The sequence below is a fragment of the Thamnophis sirtalis genome, unplaced genomic scaffold, assembly GCF_051295495.1.
Source record: "Thamnophis sirtalis isolate CommonGarterSnake01/CBP01778 unplaced genomic scaffold, rThaSir2_p1.2 scaffold_9, whole genome shotgun sequence".
Taxonomy (NCBI): domain Eukaryota; kingdom Metazoa; phylum Chordata; class Lepidosauria; order Squamata; family Natricidae; genus Thamnophis; species Thamnophis sirtalis.
In genome coordinates this window covers 77,633,230-77,655,856 of record NW_028261389.1, presented here as the reverse complement: position 1 = coordinate 77,655,856, position 22,627 = coordinate 77,633,230, and the positions used below count along the sequence as shown (strand labels likewise).

Below are 22,627 nucleotides of genomic sequence, written 5' to 3'. Positions count from 1 at the left end.
CAGTTCATTTTGTTACCGTTCAAAGTCACCACAGCATCTGACCATTTTTCACCATAGGACACTTACAATCACAGTTCCAGGAGCCCCGTCATCACGTGAACAAAATTTGGAGCCGCCGCGGCGCGGTGGTGAGAGTGCAGTACTGCAGGCTACTTCTGCAGACTGCCAGCTGCCTGCAATTTGGCAGTTCGAACCTCACCAGGTTCAAGGTTGACTCAGCCTTCCATCCTTCGGAGGTGGGTCAAATGAGGACCCAGAATTGTTGGGGGTGACAGGCTGACTCTGTAAACCACTTAGGGAGGCCTGCCAAGCACTGCGAAGCACTATATAAGTCTAAGTGCTTTGCCTGTTACTTGGCAACTGACTCATATTTATGACCATTGTGGTGTCCCGGGGTCATGTGATTCCCCTTTCCCAAACCTTCTGATAAGGATATCAGTGGGGAAGCCAGATTCACTTAATAACCATGTTCCTAACTAAACAACTGGAGTGATTCACTTAGCCACGGTGGCAAGAAAGGTTGCAAAATGGGGCAAAATTGATTTCCCAAATGTCTCACTTAGCAAGGGGAACTTTGGGCTCAGTTTGCGGTCGTAAGTCGAAGGACTCCCTGTATTCAGTTTTTACCAGAGTTAGTGCCTGCTTAGAAGACTGTTTTGATTTTGCTACTTCTGGGTCTGTTTCGCTGAAGTTCAAAAATTCAACAAGGAAAAATGAGCAGATCCTTCCCGCGCCCCTTATTTTATTGGGGATGCAAACCAAGTTTTAATTTGTTTCCTTGTTTTTTCTAAGCATAGCCTTTTAGCCTTAAAGAGCCGTTGTGGCGCAGTGGTTAGAACGCAGTATTGCAGGCTAACTCTGCAGTACTGTCAGCAGTTCGATTCTCACCAGGCTCAAGGTTGACTCAGCCTTCCAGCCTTCCGAGGTGGGTAAAATGAGGACCCAGATTGTTGGGAGCAACATGCTCTGTAAACTGCTTAGAGCAGGCTGTGAAAGCACTGAGAAGTGGCATATAAGTCTATTGCTATTGCTTTTGCTAGTTTCTCTAGCGAGCTCTGCTTCCTCAACCTTCTTACATTGTTTTGCTGAGAGAAAATGCTTCTTTTGCTATTGCCGCTTCAAAACTTGAAGGCATCATCATTCAAATTATCCGCCAATGACACCATTTTCTCCATGATACTGTTTAATTCACGATGGTGTCCTCTAGTGTCAAAATAAATGTCTCATTATGATTCACAGAGCCTGTGGTTTTTCGGTTGTTGTTTTTTTTAATCGCTATCTAGACATTTTTTTTAAAAAAGTGTCCTATTTGGGGAGAGAAATTAGAAAACCTAAAAAAAAAAAGGAGAGAATTCGGAACATAGCCTTCAATTTTCATCTCTGCTGAAATGAATAGTTTTGCTTTGCATGAAAAAAAACATTTCGCTTGAAGGACATCTGGAAGCTTCATCTGGTGCAGAATGCAACTAGACAGACAATTATGTATCATCATCGTCTTTTAATGACCCCATAATCCCTTGCAGGCTGGAGTCTGGGCAACTGAATGCAGCTAGCAGAGTGTTTTACTGGCCGGATGCCCATCCTGTCACCAATGCAGAGTTTTGTTCAGTAGTTATATTCTCATTGTGACCAGAGAGAGAAATACAGTATATGCCTCTACCTAGGATTGAACTCACAGCCTCCTGATGGTGAGGTGAGAGCTTCACCTCTAGGCCACTGTACCATTTCTAGAAGAGAATTATGTATGTCCCTAGGAAGATACCTGTTACATCAGTTAGTGAGCTGCATTGGTTACCAGCTTCTTTCCAGACGCAACTCAAGATGCTGGTTTTGAACCAGGTTTTCTGAGGGACCACCTCTTCCCTGTTACATCTACCCATCCCACCAGGTGAGGCAGAAGGCTTGCTGTCGGTCCTTTGTTCATATTATAAATTTTGTTTATATACATAGCACCACAGAGCAAACAAAGGGTACAGTCACCATGTGCTTTACTGCTCAACAGTTTTTAACTGTAACGAGAAATAAGAAAGTCTACTTAGAACAACAAAGCATAGAGTACAGTATATACCATAGACCCAAACTTGTAAACACTGCCCTCTACTGGCTGAATACTACTGCAGTTGTTGCATAAAAATTACATTCCAATACTTCACCCACATTCCCGGATTTTATCTTTTTATTTTCCTGTTTATCTGTTGTTGTTTTTTATTTATTTATTTAGTTTTAGATTTTTGTGGGGGGTTTTAACCATTGTGTTGTACAGTTCACCAGACACCTGTGTTTGTGAGCTGGGTGGCTGTATAAATATTTATCTATTTATTTATTTTATATTTCCTATTTCTAAATCACCACTTTCCATCAGAGATACGCTAAGGTAAATAAATATGTAAATAAGAGTTCTCATTTACTAACATCTTGAAGTAGACCCTTTTATAAAAACCTTGGGTTTAAAAAGTAAGGTTCTACATTTAGCCAAGAAAATCGAAATGCACAGGTACAGTATAGGTGGTGCCTTGCTCAATAGTAGTAACTGTGAGAGGGATCTTGGAGTCCGAGTGGACAACCATTGAAATATGAGCCAACCATGTGCAGCAGCTTCCAAAAAAGTCAACACAGTTCTAGGCTGCATCAATCAAAATCACTTGAAGGGTTAATACCACTTTACAAGGCCTTGGTAAGGCCACACTTAGAATACTGCATTCAGTTTTGATCGCCACGATGTAGAAAAGATGTGGAGATTCTAGAAAGAGTGCAGAGAAGAGCAACAAAGAGGATTGGGGGACTGGAGGCCAAAACATATGAAGAACGGTTGCAGGAACTGGGTATGTCTAGTTTAATGAAAAGAAGGACCAGGGGAGACATGATAGCAGTCTTCCGATATCTCAGGGGCTCCCCCAAAGAAGAGGAAGTCAAGCTATTCTCCGAAGCACCCAAGGACAGGACAAGAAGCAATGGGTGGAAACTAATCAAGGAGAGAAACAACTTAGAAGTGAGGAGAAATTTCCTGATAGTTAGAACAATTAACCAGTGGAACAACTTGCCTCCAGAAGTTGTGAATGCTCAAACAGCGGAAGGTTTTAAGATGTTGGATAGCATTTGTCTGAAGTGCTATAGGGTTTCCTGCCTATGTAGGGGGTTGGACTAGAAGACCTCCAAGGTCCCTTCCAACTCTGTTATTCTATTTTTTCAAATTGCTATTCACTTTTGGCAATACAGTGAAAATTTGATTTCGGAGCCACAGAGTTTACGTCTAGCCAACCAGGTTTCCTCTATGATTCACAGAGTTTGCATAATTGTCTCCCCAATTAGTCTTTTAAAATGAGATTGTGATGCATTGTGCCAGCTGGATCAATGCCTATATTGTATTGAGTGAAAAACCCTAAATAACTCTACATCCAAAGTTTGGTGAACAGCCCTTACAAGCCAAGGGAAAAGATGACTGTGGGCTTTGGTTGATTCCAAGGTGAGATAAATATGTCCGTTTCCTCATCAATTTTTTTTTTTTTTAGCATTTTAATTTTCCCACTTTTTTTAAAAAAAATCTTAGCCTAACAGACACATCCATCTACTCGGAAGATGAGAAAATAGATATTAAAGTATTTCATGCATGACAGCTGGGCCGGCTTCCAACTCTGAAGCCAAATGGGATTTCTAGAATCACATTCACATGAGCCACGATGGCGCAGTGGTTAGAGTGCAGTACTGCAGGCTACATCTGCTGACTGCCAGCTGCCTGCAATTTGGCAGTTCGAATCTCACCAGGCTCAAGGTTGACTCAGCCTTCCATCCTTCCGAGGTGGGTAAAATGAGGACCCAGATTGTTGGGGGCAAGAGGCTGACTTTGTAAAACCCCTTAGAGGGGGCTGTAAAGCACTGTGAAGTGATATATAAGTCTAAGTGCTATTGCTCTTCCTTCCTTCCTTCCTTCCTTCCTTCCTTCCTTCCTTCCTTCCTTCCTTCCTTCCTTCCCAGTGGTTAGAATGCAGTATTGCAGGATAACTCTGCCCACTGGCACAAGTGTGATCCTGACCAGCTCAAAGGTTGACTCATCCTTCCATCCTTCCAAGGAGAGTAAAATGAGGACCCAAATTGTTGGGGGCAATAGGTGGACTCTATAAACTGCTTAGAGAGGGCTATAAAAGCACTGTGAAGTGGCATATAAGTCTTAAGTGCTATTGCTATTTTGTAACCCTTAGAATTTTCTCTGATCATCATTGCTGGAAACAGAACTCATACCTTTCCCCATAGAAACAAACTGTAGTATAAACTGGAAAGGAATTAAGTAATAAACAATGAAAAATTCCAAATATTGGCGACCAATTTTTGAACCTGAAGCGACAAATATGAAATGCACAGGTACAGGTACTTGCTCAATAGTAGCAACTGTGGGATGGATCTTGGAGTCCTAGTGGACAACCATTTAAATAGGAGCCAGCCGTGGGCAGCAGCTGCCAAAAAAGCCAACACAGTTCTAGGCTGCATCAACAGAGGGAGAGAATCAAGATCACGTGAAGTGTTAATACCACTTTATATGCCTTGGTAAGGACACACATGGAATATTTGCATTCAGTTTTGGTCTTGATGATGTAAAAAAGATGTGGAGACTCTGGAAAGAGTGCAGAGAAGAGCAATAAAGAGGATTAGGGGATTGGAGCTAAAACATATGAAGAACGGTTGCAGGAACTGGGTATGTCTAGTTCAATGAAAAGAAGGACTAGGGGAGACATGAGAGCAGCCTTCCAATATCTCGGGGGCTGCCAAAAGAAGAGGGAGCCAAGCTATTCTCCAAGGCACCTGAGGGCAGGACAAGAAGCAATGGATGGAAACCAATCAAGGAAAGAAGCAACCTAGAACTAAGAAGAAATTTCCTGGCAGTTAGAACAATTAATCAGTGGAATTACTTCTCTCAAGAAGTTGTGAATGTTCCGACACTGGGCATTTTTACAAAGATGTTGGATAACCATTTGTCTGAAGTGGTGTAGGGTTTCCTGCCTAAGCATGGGGGTTGGACTAGAAGACTTCCAAGGTCCCTTCCAAATCTGTTATTCTAGTCTATTCTGTACTTGTACCTCCAGAAATTTGATCAGACCACAAACTACTGACTTTCCGAAAGTTATTAAAAACAAACCACTGATGAATTGATATGTTATTGAGTCTCTTTTGCGGCTTATTTCTTTCATAGTTATACCATGGATACATTATTGATTATTGATGAAGTTACCTAAGTCATAGAGTGTCTCTCTTGAATGGAGTAGGTGTAAGTCTAATAAAATATTAACGGAAAAAGAAAAAGAAATAATAGTAAGATGAACAACTTATTATAATTATGGCTATTTTAAAAAATTCTAGACAAGTTGGATAAATGTCTATGGAGATTTGGCATCATCCATCCAGGTTGTGGTTGTCCCAAAGGTGTTTTTTCAAGAGGCAAGTGGAGTTTCTTATTTTTCTTGGAAGACGTTTCGCTTCTCATCCAAGAAGCTTCTTCAGCTCTGAGTGGATGGTGGGGAAATGGAAGGATTGATATTCCTTGCAGACAGCTGGTCATTTGCATCCTTTTAGGGAGTCATTGAGGCCACTTGGAGATTTCTTTCTTTCTCTTTGAAGACATTTTGCTTCTCATCCAAGAAGCTTCTTCAGCTCTGACTGGATGGTGGGGAACGGAAGGATTTATACTCCTTGCAGACAGCTGGTCATTTGCATCCTTTTAGAGGGTCGTTGAGGCCACTTGGAGGTTTCTTTCTTTCTCTTTGAAGACATTTTGCTTCTCATCCCAGAAGCTTCTTCAACTCTGGCTGGATGGTGGGGAATGGAAGGATTTATATTCCTTGCAGACAGCTGGTCATTTGCATCCTTTTAGGGAGTCATTGAGGCCACTTGGAGGTTTCTTTCTTTCTCTTTGAAGACATTTTGCTTCTCATCCAAGAAGCTTCTTCAGCTCTGACTGGATGGTGGGAGAACAGAAGGATTTATACTCCTTGCAGACAGCTGGTCATTTGCATCCTTTTAGGGAGTCATTGAGGCCACTTGGAGGTTTCTTTCTTTCTCTTTGAAGACATTTTGCTTCTCATCCAAGAAGCTTCTTCAGCTCTGACTGGATGGTGGAAGAATAGAAGGATTTATACTCCTTGCAGACAGCTGGTCATTTGCATCCTTTTAGGGAGTCATTGAGGCCACTTGGAGGTTTCTTTCTTTCTCTTTGAAGACATTTTGCTTCTCATCCAAGAAGCTTCTTCAGCTCTGACTGGATGGTGGGAGAACAGAAGGATTTATACTCCTTGCAGACAGCTGGTCATTTGCATCCTTTTAGGGAGTCATTGAGGCCACTTGGAGATTTCTTTCTTTCTCTTTGAAGACATTTTGCTTCTCATCCCAGAAGCTTCTTCAGCTCTGACTGGATGGTGGGAGAACAGAAGGATTTATACTCCTTGCAGACAGCTGGTCATTTGCATCCTTTTAGAGAGTCCTTGAGGCCACTTGGATGTTTCTTTCTTTCTCTTTGAAGACATTTTGCTTCTCATCCCAGAAGCTTCTTCAGCTCTGGCTGGATGGTGGGGAATGGAAGGATTTATACTCCTTGCAGACAGCTGGTCATTTGCATCCTTTTAGAGGGTCATTGAGGCCACTTGGAGGTTTCTTTCTTTCTCTTTGAAGACATTTTGCTTCTCATCCAAGAAGCTTCTTCAGCTCTCGCTGGATGGTGGGAGAACGGAAGGATTTATACTTGTGGAGGCTCGGGGAGGGCAAAAAAAACAAGCCTACCGGAAGTTTTGCCCGTTTCTGGCCTTCCTGAACTTCCGGTAGGGTCTCTGAAGCCTAGGGGGGCTGTTTTCGCCCTCCCAGGGACTCAAGGAAAGCCTCTGGAGCCCAGGGAGGGCAAAGATGCTCTTCCGCCCCCAGCCATGGTGTAGGAGGCCGACTAGGCCATGCCCACCATGCCACGCCCACCAAGCAATCGGGCAGAGATCCCTTGCTAAAAGCTTTGAAGCCCACCCCTGGTTGACATCCATGGACGATGAAGAAATGGGACTCTTCCTTAGGAAGTGGAAAGGGTTAGAAAATCTGCGCTTTCTCTTCCAACTCTTAAAGTAGATAAATCTACAATACTCTACCTTCCCTTTTATCTCTCCTCCTCCTCCTCCTCCTCCTCCTCCTCCTCCTCTCCAGAATGTAGTACAATTCCAACAAAGCAGTGGCTTGTAATCAGAGGTGCTGCGAGTGAGTAGGCAGCTATATAGTACATTTTCTAAAACAAACCAATAAATGAATAAATGTACCATTTGCATTTATTCAGCCATAGTACCCATTTCTGTCCCAAAGGTATTCTTTCCCGATAAGGGTAATGTTTTAGTTCTTTTTTTTTTTCAATTAGTAGTTGAATGTTATTTTATGTGTAATGGCAGGTGCAACATTTAAAAGGTATAGTAACCGTTTATAATACCTTTGAGAGTTTTCTGTTTTGATTTTAATTATTCCAAAGTGTCTCTAAAAGCATAGGTAAATTGAAGAAATTGATAGTTGCTTTCTCTTTGGTTGATGGTGATACAATTGACTAGGTCTGGAGCGCTAAGCAATTCCCAGAAGAGAACCTAACTTTAACAGGATAACAGAGTTGGAAGGGACTTTGGAGGTCTTCTAGCCCAACCCTCCTGCTTAAGCAGGAAATCCAGCATTAATAGAGGAATACAATCAAGTTCAAGTGGGGTACTAATACCACTTTATAAAGCCTTAGTAAGACCACACCTAAAATACTGCATCCAGTTTTGGTCACCACGCTATGAAAAAGATATTGAGACTCTAGAAAGAGTGCAGAGAAGAGCGACCAGGATGATTAGGAGGCTAAAACATATGACGGATGGTTACAGGAACCGGGCATGGCTTGTCTAGTGAAGAGAAGGACCAGGGGAAACAGGATAGCAGTCTTCCAATATTTGAGGGGCTGCCACAGAGAGGAGGTGATCACCCTGTTCTCCAAAGCACCTAAAGGCCAAACAAGGAATATTGGGTAGAAACTGAACAAGGAGAGATTCAACCTGGAAATAAGGAGGAATTTCCTGACAGTGAGAACGATCAATCAGTGGACAATTGTTTGGGGCTTGAAGACGGTGGGCATGTACTTCTGACTACATGAATACATCCTGGGCCCATCTTGCCAGACTAAATTCACGAAGCAGAGTCCTTCTCCTGACAAAATCCCTTTTTATGAAGCTCGTGTGAATTCCTCTCATTCACATCCAGCAAAGTCCCGGCAAACAGCCTTTCAAAGGGTGAATTTACCACCACAGACCTTATCAGGCTTGGAGAGCTGCCAGGCCGATATCTTCCAAATGCAGCAATGTACAAGAAAATACTTGGCAAGGAGTCTCTTAAGAGCCAGGAACAAATCTTCACCCTAATGAAGCCAATGAATTGTCTCCTGCAAACTCCCCTCCCCTTTCGCTCCTCTTTATTTCCTCTGGGAGGGGCCATTCACCGTCCACCTGTGGCCTTACTCCCAAGTCGACCCTTGTTCTTCAGCTGTTCCCTTCATCTGGCAATTCTGCACATGTGCACACTGGGAACAGGCTCCAACTGTTCTTCTATCCCACTGATGTCTGACTTTGAAGGCAGCTGATAACTGGCATACGGCTCTGTCCCCCTCTCTGCCTCCAACACAGAGCCCTCATCCAAGCCCTCCCCAGACTCCAGGACTGGCCCAGGTTCCTCTCCAACCTCCTCATTCTCTGAGTCTGCAACCAGCTCTGCTGGCTGCTGATGGGTCAAAACGAAGAGGATAAGAATATCACCAGCCATATCACTTGAAGAATGGATTATTCTGTTGTTTACAATTCTTTACAAAGACAAAACGAGATGACATACAACCAGATGCTTGTAAATCTTTCACAACTAGCCTTGATTAAAATAAGCAACAGCCAAACAATGAATTGTTTTCTTGTTGGCTGAAGCTAACGCTTGTTCCTGACTCAGATCAAAGCATTTTATCATGCTCTTCTACTTCTTTTCACTGGTGGCTTGGCAGATGTCAAGATAAGGCCGTGTCTGGCAGGAATTGGAAACATTCGAGCCAAATCTTCTAGTGGTTGTTGAAATTCCACCTACCGCTGTCAATGCACGCAGCCATTCAGAAATCATTAAAATATTTACTTCTCATCCATCGGGCCATCCGACTTAGAAATGAGTCCCCATTTCATTCAGTGAGTCCAATTGCCAGGAAAGCAGCCAGCAAGCCTTAACTTACTGATCAAGAAAAATCACGGTATATTTTTTCCCCACTGACCTACGTGTCCAGAGTTTTTGGCTGGTGTTTTCCACCTAAATCAATTCACAACTTCCTCGGTCCTTGTTTTGCAAAGCATTGTTCTGTTACCAGAGCCGTGGTGACGCAGTGGTTAGAATGCAGTATTGCAAGCCTGACTCTCCTCACAGCCAGGAGTTCAATTCTGATGGGGATCAAGTTTCCATCCTTTTGAGGTCGGTAAAATGACGACCCAGATTGTTGTGGGCAATGTGTGGAATGGAATGGAATGGAATGGAATGGAATGGAATGGAATGGAATGGAATGGAATGGAATGGAATGGAATGGAATGGAATAGAATAGAATAGAATAGAATAGAATAGAATAGAATAGAATAGAATAGAATAGAATAGAATAGAATAGAATAGAATAGAATAGAATAGAATAGAACAGAACAGAACAGAACAGAACAGAATAGATGGAAGGGATCTTGGAGGTCTTCTAATCCAACCCCCTGCTCAGGCAGGAAACTGGAGGTGATATTCAACAGGTTCTGACCAGTTCTGGAGAACCAGTAGCGGAAATTTTGAGTACTTCAGAGAATCGGTAAATACCACTTCTGATTGGTGCCGCCCCACCTATTCTCTGCTTCCCGAGTCCCAGATCAGGAGGGAATGGGGATTGTGCATATCCTTCCCCTGGAGTGGGGAGGGAATGAGGATTTTGCAGTATCCTTCCCCTGGAGTGGGGAGGGAATGGGGATTTTGCATATCCTTCCCCTGGCGTGGGGAGGGAATGGGGATTTTTCAGTATTCTTCCCCTGGAGTGGGGAGGGAATGGGGATTTTTCAGTATCCTTCCCCTGGAGTGGGGAGGGAATGGGGATTTTTCAGTATCCTTCCCCTGGAGTGTGGATGGAATGAGGATTTTGCAGTATCCTTCTCCTGGAGTGGGGAGGGAATGGGGATTTTGCAGTATCCTTCCCCTGGAGTGGGGAGTTTGCAGTATCCTTCCTCTGGAGTGGGGAGGGAATGAGGATTTTTCAGTATCCTTCCCCTGGAGTGGGGAGGGAATGGGGATTTTTCAGTATCCTTCCCCTGGAGTGGGGAGGGAATGGGGATTTTTCAGTATCCTTCCCCTGGAGTGGGGAGGGAATGGGGATTTTTCAGTATCCTTCCCCTGGAGTGTGGATGGAATGAGGATTTTGCAGTATCCTTCCCCTGGAGTGGGGAGGGAATGGGGATTTTTCAGTATCCTTGCCCTGGAGTGTGGAGGGAATGGGGATTTTGCAGTATCCTTCCCCTGGAGTGGGGAGGGAATGGGGATTTTGCAGTATCCTTCCCCTGGAGTGGGGAGGGAATGGGGATTTTGCAATATCCTTCCTCTGGAGTGGGGAGGGAATGAGGATTTTGCAGTATCCTTCCCCTGGAATGGGGAGTTTGCAGTATCCTTCCTCTGGAGTGGGGAGGGAATGAGGATTTTTTAGTATCCTTCCCCTGAAGTGGGGAGGGAATGGGGATTTTTCAGTATCCTTCCACTGGAGTGGGGAGGGAATGGGGATTTTTCAGTATCCTTCTCCTGGAGTGGGGAGGGAATGAGGATTTTGCAGTATCCTTCCCCTGGAGTGGGGAGGGAATGGGGATTTTGCAGTATCCTTCCCCCGGAGTGGGGAGGGAATGGGGATTTTGCAGTATCCTTCCCCTGGAGTGGGGAGGGAATGGGGAGTTTGCAGTATCCTTCCCCTGGAGTGGGGAGGGAATGGGGATTTTGCAGTATCCTTCCCCCAGAGTGGGGAGGGAATGGGGATTTTTCAGTATCCTTCCCCTGGAGTGGGGAGGGAATGGGGAGTTTGCAGTATCCTTCCCCCAGGATTGAGGAGCGAATGGAGATTTTACAGTATCCTGTAAAGGAAAAGGAATTCGTCTCCCGTGCAGAAGCTCTCAGTGTACATAAAAGCTATCAGAGATAAATCATCCACTTCTTGGATGAGAAGCGAAACACCTTCAAGGAAAACCAAGAAGGTCCAGCTATGTCTCTTGGGGAAAAAAGCATTTCTGGGAGATCTCCGACCCCATCCAACATCCACATCTGCCTAGCCCAGACGGAAGAATTTGATAGGTGGATAAAAATGCGCAATCTAGTCTGAACATCTGGCTGGCCGTTCTATGAACCATAAAATAATACGCTGCCATAAGCCATGTTGAACTCTGGCTGAGATGAGTCCTTCTACCAAGGACTTCTCCCTTCACCCTCCCTCTGGGGAAAAAAATATACTTCTCAAAGGCCAGAAATGCAGAGCAGTCCTTGTGAACAGCTGTGCAATCGTGCAAGCTTTGATTAAAATGATAAAGGTGAAGCTCTTGATAACACAAGCACCAGCCAGGCAAAAATCCCAGGCACGGTTCCAAAAAAATAGATAGCTTGTTTGATTAGCTTCTAATTCCTACCTCAATTCCTACCTTTCGGCTTTAATACATGTTTAATACAGTTCGTGGCAAAAATAAAAATAAAAAGGTTTGAACAGAGATTAAAAAGAGTTCCAACCTGGAACTAAAAGAGAAATTTCCTGATATTGAGAACAATTAATCGGTGGAATGGCTTGCCTCCAGAAATTGTGAGTGCTCCATCACTGGAAGTCCTTAAGAAGATGATGGACAGCCATTTGGATGAAATGGTCTAGGGTTTCCTGCCTAGGCAGGGGGTTGGACTAGAAGACCTCCAAGGTCCTTTCCAACTTTGGTATTCTGTTATGCTGTTATGCTGTTTCCTTCCTTCCTTCCTTCCTTCCTTCCTTCCTTCCTTCCTTCCTTCTCCATCACTGGAGGTTTTTAAGAAGAGATTGGACAGCCATTTGCCTGGAATTGTCTAGGGTTTCCTACCTGGGCAGGGGGTTGGACCAGAAGACCTCCAAGGTCCCTTCCAACTTTGCTATTCTATTATGCTCTTATGCTGTTTTCTTCCTTCCTTCCTTCCTTCCTTCCTTCCTTCCTTCCTTCCTTCCTTCCTTCCTTCCTTCTCCATCATTAGACAGCTGTTTACCTGAAACGGTATAGAGTTACTGCCACCCTTACGATTTCTCTTCTCTTCTGTCCTCTCCTCTCCCCTCCTCTCCTCCCTCCCCTTCCCTTCCACTCCACTCCACACCACTCTATTCTTTACTCTCTACTCTCTATTCTGCTCTGTTCTACTATATGAGATTGCCGGATTTGAGTTTGGTTAAGGTTAAGTTTCTAATCCCGTGCCTTAGATACAGCATCCTTTTATTTATTTATTTAGTTGCAAGTTCAAGCTATTGCCGAGTCTTTCTAGTCATTCTGTCTTTCTTTCTTTCTTTCTGTCTGTCTTTCTTTCTTTCTTTCTTTCTTTCCTTCTTTCTTTCTTTCCTTCTTTCTTTCTTTCTTTCCTTCTTTCTTTCTTTCCTTCTTTCTTTCTTTCTTTCTTTCTTTCTTTCATTTTTATTCTTTACAAGAAGCTGCAGGGCGATTGTGTTACCTCCCAAGGCATGTTTAATGCAACGGACAGGCCTTTTAAATTAAAAGAGGAAGTGGAAGGTACAAGGCTGGGAATGAATTCCAGCGGAAAGGTCACGACCCCTATTCGGGAAGGAGTCCCGAAGCTGCCCGATTCCCACATCCATCCGCTATTAGCGCCCTGTCAGCTTCTCCAATGACTTCACTCCATTCCCTTTCTGTTTTTCTTGGGGACTTTTGAGTTTGTCACAGTGGAAAAATGGACCCTTGGCTATACGTGCCTTTAAACAATCCAGGGACATTTTTCTTATCCTAAAAGAAAAAATAATAGAGTAACCGCAATGTTTCCATCTTCCCTTCCTCTCAATGGAGATTCTTGGTCTTCATTCACTGCTAGCTTTTACTTTCATGTTTAGCGGAGGGACAATGAAGGAGCATTGAGATACATAAATAGGTGCCAAAAGGAACGTCAGGGTTCCAAATAGCATCTCAAAGTAAATCAGAGTCCGAGGCAAAGTATTGCTCGAAGTTCCAATTTATGAAGAGAGCCATGTTGGCACATCTGGGAAAACCCGAATCTGAAAGCTTCCTAGTTTTCCTCACCCAGTTGAAAGTACATGATCTTGCCCTCATACCCACAAGTCCATCACATGGTCCAATCTTCCACTTCCATGCTGGCAGTTCCAACCCTCCAGTTCCGGTCAGGTGCAGAGGAGCAGAGACAAAGGATAATAGCACTACATCCTTCCAAGGTCGGTAAAATGAGGACCCCAATTGTTGGGGGGCAACATGCAGATTCTGTAAAACCACTTAGAGAGGGCTGGAAAGCACTGTGAAGCGGTATATAAGTCTAAGTGCTATTGCTATTGCTATCTATCTATCTATCTATCATCTATCTATCTATCTATCTATCTATCTATCTATCTATCTATCTATCTATCTATCTATCTTTCAATCATCTCAGGTTGACTCAGCCTTCCATCCTTCCTAGGTGGGTAAAATGAGGATCCAAATTGTTGTGGGCAAGAGGCTGACTCTGTAAAACCACCTAGAGAGGGCTGGAAAGCACTGTGAAGTGGTATATAAGTCTAAGTGTTATTGCTATTGCTATTGCTATTGCTATTGCTATTGCTATCTATCTATCTATCTATCTATCTATCTATCTATCTATCTATCTATCTTTCAATCATCTCAGGTTGACTCAGCCTTCCATCCTTCCTAGGTGGGTAAAATGAGGATCCAAACTGTTGTGGGCAAGAGGCTGACTGTAAAACCACTTAGAGAGGGCTGGAAAGCACTGTGAAACAGTATATAAGTCTAAGTGCTATTGCTATTGCTATTGCTATTGCTATTGCTATTGCTATTGCTATTGCTATTGCTATCTATCTATCTATCTATCTATCTATCTATCTATCTATCTATCTATCTATCATCTATCATCTATCATCTATCTATCATCTATCATCTATCATCTATCTATCTATCTATCTATCTATCTATCTATCTATCTATCTATCTATCTATCTCACCTATCTCAGGGTGACTCAGCCTTCCATCCTTCCTAGGTGGGTAAAATGAGGACCCAGATTGTTGGGGGCAACATGCTGACTTTGTAAAACCACTTAGAGAGGGCTGGGAAGCACTGTGAAGTGGTATATAAGTCTAAGTGCTATTGCTATTGCTATTGCTATCTATCTATCTATCTATCTATCTATCTATCTATCTATCTATCTATCTATTATCTATCTATCTATCTATCTATCTATCTATCTATCTATCTATCTCACCTATCTATTTCACCTATTGAAGATTGATTCAGCCTTCCATCCTTCCTAGGTGGGTAAAATGAGGACCCAAATTGTTGGGGGCAACATGCTGACTCTGTAAATTGCTTAGAGAGACATGTAAAAGCACTGTGAAGCGGTATATAAGTCTGTGTGCTGCTACTATTGCTCCTTTACAACTACAAGACTCTCTGATTTCTTTTTCCTATTATGAATTACTTTGCCAACTTATTTTTTTCCAAAGCAAAGGAAGGCAGGACAAGAAAGCAATGGATGGAAATTAATCAAGGAGAGAAGCAACCTAGAACTAAGGAGGAATTTCCTTAATAGTGAGAACAATCAATCAATGAAACCATTTACCTCCAAACTGTGGGTACTCCATCGCTGGAGACTGTTTTTAAGAAGAGATTAGCCAAACCATTGGTCTGAAATGGTATAGGGTCTCCTGATTGAGCAGGGGGTTAGACTAGAAGACCTCCAAGGTCCCTTCCAATTCTGTTATATTTGTTATTTCGAATCTCTGTCAGTTTCTCCCTGGCTAGGTGAAACAGTTCTGTGAAAAGCGGATGAATAAATCCGAGTTTCTCTCGCTACGGTCCTTCCGAAAAGGCTGCAAGAAGTAGCCTACTTGAGGTGGCCTGCAAAACTTCGGCTGGGGGAAATCAGGAAATCTGTGTATTTGCGCTACGGGAATTAAGGACTTTGAATGGGAGTTTTCACTTCCCGCCAACCAGCAGCCCAAACCCTATTGTGGGCTGCCAATGTTCCTCCATTGTTTTGTTTTTTTTCCGCTTTGAACAACAACAAAATAAGCCTCTTACATAAACCCATTTGCATGCATCTGGTGTTCCAGCCAAGCTCTTAGAAGCCCGGCATAATCCATTAACACCCTCTCACCCCCATTAAAAAAAAAAAAAGGCCGTAAAAATAAATGTTATCCAAAATCACCGTGCTAACAAATGAAAGCAGGGCTTTTATCTATTAGCACGGTGATTTTGGAGAACATCGGAAAACAGGTGCTCTTCTGTTAAAGCCGAAACAAAACAAAAATCAGGGATCCCGTCTTCTCCCTTCCCCATCCCAGTTTTATCTTAACTCTTCCCCTCCTTCCCCCCCCCCTTCTTTTTTGCTTTGGATAAAATTTTGCAATTTTCTGCCATGAAACTATTCCTACTCCTAAGTAGAACATTGCTAGAAAAGCTGTCCTGTTTAATATGTAGGTATGTATCGGTGGGTGGGTTTCAAAATTTTTTAGAACCTATTCTGTAGGTGTGAATTTGAATTTATTGACATTTGTATACCGCCCACTCCCTTGGGACTCTGGGCGGCTTACAGGCAGACAAAAACATATATAAAAAAATTAAAAATAAGAATACAATGGTTAAAATTCCACACCATGCATACTGTTGGAGTGGGGCCTGTTTTGTGGGAGTGGCTCGGCAGGCATGTGACCGATTGGGAGTGGCTTGGTGGTCGTGTGACTGAGTGGGTGTGGCCAAGTTGGAAAATGTGGTGAAACTCACTTAACAATGTTCTTGCTTAGCAGCCAAAATGTTGGGCTCAATTGTGATCATAAGTTCTCTTTCTTTCTTTCTTTCTTTCTTTCTTTCTTTCTTTCTTTCTTTCTTCAAAAAGTCCCATGTGGAACTCCCCTCCTGTTCCTTCTTCTGCTGTTTGAAGAAGCCACACGGGGCACGCTCCCTTGTCTTTAATACCGGCCTCATTTCCAATGGGGAGGGAAATCCATGCAGAGGGAGGAAAAACATGGATTTCTCCCCCCCCCAGGTAAAGGTTCCCCTCACACATATGTGCTAGTCATTCCCAACTCTAGGGGGGTGCTCATCTCTGTTTCAAAGCCAAAGAACCAACGCTGTCCGAAGACGTCTCTGTGGTCATGTGGCCGGCATGACTCAACGTTGAAGGTGCATGGAACGCTGTTACCTTCCCACCAAAGGTGGTCCCTATTTTTCTACTTGCATTTTCTACATGCTTTCAAACTGCTAGGTTGACAGAAGCTGGGACAAGTAACGGGAACTCATTCCGGTTATGCGGCGCTAGGGATTCGAACCACCGAACTGCCGACCTTTCTGATCGACAAGCTCAGTGTCTTAGCCACTGAGCCACCGTGCCCTTTTGTCTACTCTACTCTATTCTTATTCTACTCTATATTCTCCATTCCACTCCATTCCATTCCATTCCATTCCCTATTCTATTCTGTTCTGTTCCATTCCATTCCATATTTTCTTTTCTATTCTATTCTATTCTATTTTCTATTCTATTCTATTCTATATTCATTCCATTCCATTCTATATTCATTCCATTCCATTCTATATTCTATTCTATTCTATTCTATTCTATTCTATATTCATTCCATTCCATTCTATATTCTTTCCTTTCTATATTCTTTCCATTCCATTCCACTCCATTCCATTCTATTCATTCCATTCCATTCCATATTCTTTCTATTCTATTCTATTCTATTCCATTCCATTCCATTCTCTATTCTAGTCTATTCTATATTCATTCCATTCCGTTCTATATTCTTTCCTTTTTATATTCTTTCCATTCCATTCCATTGCATTCTATATTCTTTCTATTCTATTCTATTCTATTCTATTCCATCCATTCCATTCTCTATTCTATTCTATTCTATTCCATTCCATTCCATTCCATTCCATTCCATTCCATTCCATTCTATTCTAGAGCTCAGTCTGGAAGCCTGAAAAAGAAAATCAGTTTTTCGGTGTCCTTTATTGCTTGACGCTTTGCCTATCCCCTAGGAGCAGAAAGTTTCTTCCCAAACTAAGGGACACTGTATCTCTCAACCTGTGAGGATCTGCAATGCCAGTTATTTATCCATTCTTTTGCCGCGTGAAAACTTTCAGAGTGTAAGGCACGCAGTCTTTGCCAAACCGTTCGGCAGCCCCATGCTATGCGATTCACGGTTGAAAAGCGCTTACTTTTATTTGTGGCCTTTTTTGGGGAAATGGCTCTGTTTTTGTAGTTCCTGGGAAGCTTAACGGGGATCCTTCAAGAGGAAGATCGATAATGCAGACAAGCTGATCTGAAAACGGAAGCAGGCGTCCCTTTATCGATCTTTGTCTGCCACAGACAAGCGCAGGAGGGTTTTAAACTCTTAGTTCAGCCAAGACGTAGTGAAGCTTGGCAACTTTAAATGGAAACACTTGAGGGGGCATTCACCTCACTCCTCAGGGTTTTTTTCCCCCCTATTTATGATAGCTACATGACAAATTGGCCCGGGTCTAAAGAGGACCTTCAGGCAGAAACGTGGGAGAGGGGAAAAAAAAACTTTCTGAGGTAATCTCTAAATTAGCTTCTGTTTATCAGGCCACGCTTTAACCCAAGAAATCCTTGTCGAAAGTCAAATTATATAGGGGGGAAAGAATTCCCCCTTTATGGTGAGGGAGGAATTTCAATTTTAAAGAACGTTTTTAGTGGATGTCACTGAATTCTGTACATTTGACACAAACCACTAGGCAAACTAGAGTGTTTGTGTTTGTGTTTGTGTCTGTGTGTTTTCCTTCCATTCATATATGCCATAAATCAATGGTCACCAACTGGTGGCCCACAAGAAAATTTTGGCGGCCCGCAGAAAAATTATTTGCATTTTTTATATTGCACTAAATCAGGGGTCCTCAAAATACCGCCCATGGGCCGGATACGTGCAATGAATGCTTGTGTTGCTGCAGAGTGTCTCCCCCTTCGGGGTCTTTTTGTGTAGGGCGGAAGAGGGGGGCAGAAATTCCAATTTGGGGTCTGCTTCAGCCTCCTGGTGTGGGGCTTTGGGCGAAGGCTGGAGGGAAGTGCCAGAGCGGTGGCGAAGAGGGCCTCGTTCCCGTGGGACTGGAACTGGCTGACTATCTCAGCCCGCTGAGCCTCCAGGTGCCGGTACCTGGCCCTGCACTCCCACAGGTCTTCCCTCTGCTTGGAAAACCTATGCTCCTAGTCCTCAGTGAGGTGCTTCTGCTGAGCCTCCTTCTTGATCTGATCCAATTTGAACTGAGTGTTTTGCCAACTCTTTCTCCTGGTGGCTGCTTAGCTCCAACAAATGCATCCTGTTGGGGCCCTAAGGAGCCCGAGCGGGTGGGCAGGCAAGGAATGGCTGAGAGGGGCAAGTAGAGGCCGTTGAGGTGCCCTCGATGCCCACACCCACATGATCACCTAGCCATGCCCACCCAGCTGGTCATTAGGCAGATCATATTAGTAGTCTGCGGGGTTTAAAATTATGAACTTAGTGGTCCCTGAGGTCCAAAATATTGGTGACCCCTGACTTAAATTATTACCTGCATGTTAATACATAAGATGAAGAAGTCATTATTATTATTCGCAACAACAGAATTGTATCACAGCGGCCAGTTGTTTCACCAGATTTGGCATTGATTACTAGTCGGGCCCCACCCAGAGGCCTAGGACGTCATAACGTATTTTCATAATATGCGTGCAGATCCAAGCAGTGCAGCTTTTTGCATTTGACTGATGGTGATTTTGTCAATTTTTAACTGTTTTAAATGTAATTCATTATTATACAATTGTATCACAGCGGCCAGTTGTTTCGCCGGATTTGGCATTGGTTACTAGTCGGGCCCCACCCAGGGGCCTAGGACGTCGTAACGTATTTTTGTAATATGCGTGCAGAGCCAAGCAGTGCGGCTTTTTGCATTTGACTGATGGTGATTTTGTCAATTTTTAACTGTTTTAAATGTAATTCCAGTGCTTTTGGAATAGCACCCAGTGTGCCAATTACCACTGGAATTACCACTGCTGGTTTGTGCCATAATCGTTGAATTTCGACTTTTAAGTCCTGGTATTTCACGATTTTTTCATGTTCCTTCTCGTCGACCCTGCTATCACCTGGTATTGCGATGTCTATGATTGCAACCTTATTTTTCTCAAACAGTGTGATGTCTGATGTATTATGCACCAGTATTTTGTCCGTTTGTATGGAAAAATCCCACAAGATCTTGACCAGAGATTTTCGGTGACTTTTTCAGGCTTATGTTCCCTCCAGTTTATTGCTGTTTTAATATTATAATTTTTGCACACATTGCACATTATTGTTGTTGTTGTTGTTGTTGTTGTTGTTATGTGGTTAATCTTTGGTGAGATTCACAGCCTTTGGGGCTGGTTGGTAGCTCAACAGCTCGAGTCCTAACCAAGGACCTAGGAACTGTTAAGGTAACGTCGGAGGATATAAGCTGTTCCAAGTAGGGTGGCTTTTTGTAGAATCAGAATGTTCAAGTATGATAAATTTAGAATTTCCAAATAACGACGTAGGCCTTTGAGTATTGCTCCAAGGGCTAAAATTACAACCGGGACAACACATGATTTCTTTTTCCACAGTCGCTCAACTTCAGTTTGCAAGTCCCGGTACTTTGTGATTTTTTCTTGCTGTTTATCTTCAATTCGTGCATCTCCAGGTATTGCAATGTCAATACTTTGCTCTTTTCAACTGTGTGTTGTGGGCCAAGTGCCTGTCAGTCTGAATTCTGAAGTCCCACAAGATCTTGACTTTCTCATTCTCTAAAACCTTCTCAACCTGATCTTCCCAGTGGTTTTTGCTGTACTCAAATCCAAACTTTTGGCACAATTTCCAGTGAATGATCTTAGAAACGTGGTCATGGCGTTGTAGGTAGTCAGTTTGTGAAATTTTGCTGCACCCACTGATCAAGTGGTCGACTGTCTCGTCTTTCTCATTACAGAGGTGACATTTGCTGTTGGTGGTAACATGTTGAATTTTTGCCTTCATGCAGTTTGTGGCTAAGGCTTGTTCTTGAGCTGCCAAAATAAAGCCTTCTGCTTCTTTTTTCAGTGCTCCTGATCTTAACCAGTTCCAAGTTAGCTTTTAGTCAGCTTTGCCTTCAATATTTTTCAAATATTGGCTATGCATAGCTTTGTTTTTCCAATTTTCAGCTCGCTTCTCAATTATTTCTTTCTTATATTCAGCTTTTGAATTAGTTGTTTTTAAAAGGCCTCCTTTATTTACTTCCTTAATCATTGGTTCTTCACTTTTCTGGATGTAATCATTCAAGCTGTGTTTTTCTTCTTCCACAGTCTGTTTTACTTGTAGGAGTCCTCGACCACCCTCTGCTCTTGGTAGATATAATCAGTCAACAAGCATGATTCATTGTCATAAGCTTCCTTGTTTTTCTGTCCAAATTGTCCAACTCCATCTGAGTCCAGTCAATTATTCCTGCAGAGTATCGAATCACAGGTATAGCCCAGGTATTTATGGCTTTTATGATGTTTCCTCCATTCAATTTGGACTTTAATATCTTGCGAATTCATTGAATGTACTTGGCTAAAGTTAATTCCTTGACTTTATTATGCATTAAGTCAGAGGCCTCTAAAATCCTCAAGTAGCCTTCTTCTGGTTTTACTGCCTTTATCATTTCTTCATTCTCAAGTTCTAGTCCATCATCTTCTATGACCTTGCCTGATTTGATTGCCATTGTTGCACATTTGTCAATTCCAAACTGCATACCAATGTCTTGGCTAAATTCTTTTGTGCTTTCAATTAATAAATTCAGTTCAGCTTTTGTTTTACCAAACAGCTTCAAATCATCCATGTACACCAAGTGCGAAATTTTCAATCCTTTCTTTGCAAGTTCATATCCACAGTTCATCTTCTTCAAAATTATTGTCAGTGGTAGCATTGAGAGTATAAAAAGTAGGGATGAAAGGGAATCGCCCTGGAAAATGCCTCGTTTAATTTCAACTTCACCCAGTTCTTCTTCATTAGCTATAAGCTTCGTTTTCCAGAGGTTCATTGAAGTTTCCATGACTTTTTGTATGTTGCTGCTGATGCCAAAGATTTTCAGGTATTTCTTGATCCAGCTATGGGGAACTGAATCAAACACTTTCTTATAGTCTATCCAAGTCATGAACAGGTTGGTTCATCTTTTCTTTGAATTCTTTAGGATTAGCTTGTCAATCAGCAGTTGGTCCTTTGTTCCTCTTGAATTTTTGCAGCATCCCTTCTGTTCTACAGGAAGTTATTTTTTTCCAAGTATCCCTAAATTTGGTTTGCAATGATACCAGTAAGGAGCTTGTATATTCTTGTTGTTGTTGTTGTTGTCATCGTCGTCATCATCATCATCATCATCATCATCATCATCATCATCATCGACCAGTGTTGCAAATAAGAAGCATTAAACAAATTAAACTAAAAAGACAAGCTAATATATTACACATATTACAGTAATCTATCAGTGGTAGGTTGTCAATGGGCCATCAAATCAGCCTAATTTTGCAGAGGATATAACAAAATTTAGCTACATTCCAAGAAATATATCAGATTGATTTGATGAGAGCAATTGCATGTGGGGGAGGGAGAATCAGTTTTTTACTTTCAACTTCGGGCTACAATTTAGTCACAACTTTAAGACTTCAATTCCCCAGTTTCTAAGGCTGCCCAAGTGACTCTGATCAGCTTTCAAAATGATTACATTTGATCCTCCTTGAAAAATATGGAACCCGGCAAAAATTCCTAATGGAAGGTATAAAGTGAAATCATGGTGGGAAATTCTCTAACCAATCTTGGCATGCCAGATTGATGATTTCCTCATCCTGGTGAACCCAAGTAAGATTTTCAAAATCCAGGCAATCCAAGGGTTGTGCACACGCATGTGCATGCACATCTGGGTGGGAGTGCTTTGCATTATGGATGCCAGCACGCAGTCACATTTTTTGGCACCCAACAATAAAGAAGTTAGCCATCCCTGGCCTAGAGAATAAATCACAGGCATTTGCCTGCAGTTCCTTAGTTCCATTTTCAAGCCAATGAATGCCGTTGCAGCTAGGCTGATCTGGTTCTCACCTCCTGAAGCCCACTACACAATAGTTGGAATGCCGGGAAGTCGTTGAACTGAATTTCTCAACTTCAACGGACTCAGGGAAGCGTCTTCCTGAAGGCAGCCGCAGGAGGCTGAAGCTAAGAAAGGTTGTTGTAAATGTGAGTCAGTTGGCAAGTGTCTACATTTTGACTGCACGATCATTGGGCTGTGCGATGGTCATAAGTGTGAGAAACAGTCATAAGTTGCTTTTTTCACTGCTGTTGTAATGGTCGCTAAGCAAGCCGTTGTGATTTGAAGCTACCTGTATGTCTAAGATATAACTAAC

The 22,627-nt window shown here is 42.7% G+C and overlaps 1 protein-coding gene across 1 annotated transcript in view; it reads left to right on the top strand.

The window, feature by feature from the left end:
• Nucleotides 1–22,627, top strand: part of MAGI2 (membrane associated guanylate kinase, WW and PDZ domain containing 2) — a gene marked incomplete in the record, with an annotated part of 526,586 nt that overhangs the window by 369,479 nt on the left and 134,480 nt on the right.